This window comes from Lactuca sativa, chromosome 4 (assembly GCF_002870075.4).
Source record: "Lactuca sativa cultivar Salinas chromosome 4, Lsat_Salinas_v11, whole genome shotgun sequence".
Lineage (NCBI taxonomy): Eukaryota > Viridiplantae > Streptophyta > Magnoliopsida > Asterales > Asteraceae > Lactuca > Lactuca sativa.
Genome location: NC_056626.2, coordinates 38841825 through 38846174, shown reverse-complemented (window position 1 = coordinate 38846174; position 4350 = coordinate 38841825). Strand labels below are relative to the sequence as shown.

Genomic DNA, 4350 nt, shown 5'->3' with positions numbered 1-4350 from the left:
AAGGCCATGGAAGAATAAATGAATTCTTTGCAAAAGAATCAAACATATGAGTTGGTGAAACTCCCCAAAGGAAAGAAAGTCTTGAAAACAAGTGGGTATTCAAGTTGAAGAAAGACGACAAGGGAAATACGATGAAGTATAAGGTGATACGCATTGTCAAAGGTTTCCAACAAAAAGAAGGAATCAACTTTGATGAGATTTTTTTGTCGGTTGTGAAGAGGATGTCGATATGGTAGGAGATCCTGATAATAGGAAATCTACACCAAGTTACGTTTTCACTTTGGCAAGGGGAGATATCTCGTGGTAGTCCTAGTTATAGAAGTGTGTAGCACTTTCTACAAGAAAAATCTGATTATATTGCTACCATTGAAGTTGGGAAGGAACTTATATGGATGAAACAATTCCTTCAAGAATTAGGCTTTCCACAAGAAGAGTAGATCATTCATTGCGATAGTCAGAGTGCTATGGACCTGATCAAGAACTCAATTTACCATTCCCACATAAAACACATTGATATTCATTATCACTGGCTTAGAGAAGCAATCGAGGGACAAGAATTGAAGTTATTAAAGATCAACACCAACGACAATCCTTCAGATATGTTGGTGAAGGTGGTGACATAATAGAAACATAAACTATGTGCTGACATAGTTGGAATGAGGATTGTTGGACATAGAATAGAGGAAGAGATCTGTTGTATTCTAGCCTCCAAAGAAATAGTGGCCAACTTTGTTGACAAAATGAAACCTAGGGTGGCAAAGTGTCCATACACTATCATGATCACAAGAAATAATGTACATAGAAGTAGTGGTTTCCACGACTATAAATAGAGGTTTGATCTTCAGTTGTAATGCATCCAAAAACACAGAGAGATAGATAGTATAACACTATACAGAGAGTGTTAAAGAAAAAGGGTTGGTTTTTTGTAATAGTTGAGTGTGAGAGTTGTTCTTCCTATTGTAATTCAATTTTCTTGTTGAATGAAGAGTTTTCCAACCCCAACAAAAACAATCGAATCCACAAAATATTAACAACGAAACCCTTTCAAAATCAAACAAAAAATAACTTCAAATCTTGGTTTCCAAAAAAAAAAATCTTGAAACCTTCGTATCTAACCAAACCCGGCTTCCAATCAACAAATTAATTGATATTTTTATATTCTAAAGATTCAAGAACATCGACTGCAAGATACTATTACCTTTCGATTGTGAATGCATGATTTGTTCAATAACACAAAGATTTTACAGTGAATGGATGTGTTCGATTTGTCTAAACTTCGATTCTGTAAACAATACGTGTACTTGGTTGAATGTGATGTATGTTATCATTGGTGTCGCATGGAATATGGTCTCCTAAACAATCTTATAAAACCTGGTCTAATAAAAGACCAGATTTAATTTCATTGTATTGGCTATGGGCATGCTTCTGACATGTTCGGTTTTACTGAAGTTGGTTTAAAATGTTGGTGAATTTTTTCACTAATTGTATTTAAGAGTAATGGATTGACTTGTTGAGAAAATTCAACCTTGATGAGTATTAAACAACCAAGGAAGGTGCGGAGGGCACACTTGTTTAACTTGATTCAATATTTTAAGTAGACTATCATTTAGGGGCTTGGTGAAGCTTCTGAATGACTGGGGTCAGTGGCAGCGTCCTTGGGATCGGGGCCTAAGGAGAAGAGCCCCCGGCTGGGGTCGAAACCTGAATTATTGCTTTGTCAAAAATGCATTAGAAATCTCAATTATTGAAAATGAACCATGTTTTTTACTTTGTTTTGACTCTTATTGATATGTGCATATTCAATCATATAATTTTGTGGATTTTATTAATACATTTTGCTACATTTATGCTCACTACATGACAAAAGGTACTTAATTTTTTTTAAATTATGTTTTGTAGCAACGAAGACATGCTCGGGATGAAAAGGAAGCAATTGCAGAACTGGAAGCTGGAATTTAGAACCATGTCAACTGAAGTCAAAATGAATCTAGGAATCTAAAGCCCATGACATAGAGATCTTTAGCCACGCTGTGGCGATGTGGTTTAGCCGGATCTAACAATTCCTTGTTCAATCTATGTTTTAGGCATTCACAATGTCGTGGAGCCTATTCGCCATGGTGTAGGAGGAGATTTTTAGCAACTGTATATTTGACGTCTTGGCTCTCAACCCTAACTTATGTTGGAAGTTTTTGATGACTTTTGGAGGCTAGAAGCATCCTTTGGAGGTTTTGGAACGCATAAATCGATTTGAAGCTTGATTTTGAGGAGATCTAAAGGCAACATTACTCTTAATCAGTATATTGCTACGATTTAATCATGCTTGTCAAAGTGATTTTCATTTTCTCTTGTTTGTTTCCAGTAGTTATGGGCTAAATACCCTAACTTTCATTTAGCATAGATGATCTTGCATACTATATGTTGATATATTAGATTTGGATTATAGTTACTTGCTTATTTATTATTGATGCTTGTTAAAAGATCCTTTTATGTTAATGAAAACTTATTTTCTATTTATTGTTGTGTTTAATTAAGATTTGATGAATTATATTTTCTTAGTTGACTTGAATCTTATGATTTTGTGAGTAACAAGGTCATAGGACTAGTGTTTTGACCAAAAACATAGGGTTAATTAGAAAAGTTGGTAAATTGATATGAAAGTTAACATATGAAGAACAATAATATATTGTATTAATGTTTTTAAACTAATTATATCAATCAAAACTACAAGTCTTCCATAATTCGAACTTCACACTAGTTTTCTTATTAATTTGTTCACTTGGTCAATGAATGAATGAGTTTGTTAAACTAAAGGGTTAGTCTTTTGATCATAATTCTAATCAATCTAGGAATCGGTAAACAACCACTCAATAATCCATTGCACTTTCCACGAAATCAACCACAGGAGAAAGTGAATCACATCTAAACAAAAGTCACTTTAATATCTTGAATTAAAATCTGTTTACTTGTTTCTTATTTAGTCTAAAGTATTTCTTTGGTAGTTTTTTTTTAGTTTATAGACTTGCAAAACTAGAACAACCCCCCATTTATTTTCTTCTTTTAGTTAGATAACTTTAGTAGATAATTTTTAGCTGTTATTTCCGTTCCTTCTGTTCGATACCTGACTTACCTTAACTATTCTATTTATCGATTAAGTACATTGCCTATTTGTGTTGGTTTGTATAGATTAGTTGCTTTAAAACTATTACTTATATTACATATCAAGTTTTGGGCGCCGCTGTTGGGGAATGGCTTAATTTTTAGTTAGTTTTATTTGCTATTTGTTCTCGATCCTTTGTGTGGAATTTATTTCACATAAAGTTATATTTGTTTCGATTTAATTTTTCTCTGCTTTTATTTTTTTGTACCTATAGCGACCACGATGTGGCAAATATTGTCCATGCTGTGGCCATTGTTCAAGTAGTTTAATTTTTATTTCCTTTTGTTCTTTTTATGAGTTTGTTTTATGTTTTGTTGCAGTTAGTTTATGACCCGAGAATCTTCATCCTCTACCTGGTTTTGAAGATCCCGAGTCCATTCTTTGCAAAAGCAATAATGAAAGAAGAAAAGAAGAAGACGAATCAAAGGAAGAAGTAAAACCGACCGAAGAACAAAGTGAAGATGAGATGGATGACATTTTGGAAATGAAAATGGAAGAATACAAGAAACAGATGCGAGATAACGGTTAGGTCATGTGCAACCCGAAATTTCGAACACCACCAACTTCGAGCTGAAGGGGAACATACATGATATGTTGAAAGACATCCCATTCTATGGGAAAGATCACAAAGATTCCTACAAGCATCTCGATGAAGTTAACGACATTGCGAACTACTTTGACGTTCCCAATGTCCTACGAGAAATGGTGTTGTTGTGGATGCTTCTGGTTACTTTTAGAGGGGCGGCAAAGAATTGGCCCAATGCACTTCCAACTAGATCCTTCACATCTTGGGACAATTTCGTGAAGAATTCATCCAACAATTAAGAACACCATCCAAAGTTTCCAAATTGAAGAAAAACATTGCCAACTTCGAACAACAAGGAGGATAGTCATTGTATGAAGCATGGGGGATGTATAAGGGGTTACTTAGAAATTGCCCACAACATGACCTCAATGTGCTACAAGAGGTATCAATCTTTTATGATGGGGTGAACGTGACGACTAGACAACCTTTTCCCTCTCAAGGACCATTAATGAAGAAGGATCCATCAACAATAAAAGAGTTAATTTAAGAGTTTTATAAGCACTCGAGGGAGTATCACAATGCTCGACATGACTAGACAAGAGGCTACAAGGATGGAAGTGGAGGTTCTGAAGATATAGTTGTGGTAATGGTGAAGTTAGAGTCGATG

General features: G+C 34.7%; 1 non-coding gene across 1 annotated transcript; it reads right to left on the bottom strand.

Moving 5' to 3' along the window:
* Nucleotides 1-4002: 4002 nt before the first annotated feature.
* On the bottom strand, nt 4003-4109 carry LOC111917773 (small nucleolar RNA R71). The gene has a single exon (XR_002859005.1). It is a non-coding gene; the product is annotated as a small nucleolar RNA R71 (small nucleolar RNA).
* Nucleotides 4110-4350: the final 241 nt, after the last annotated feature.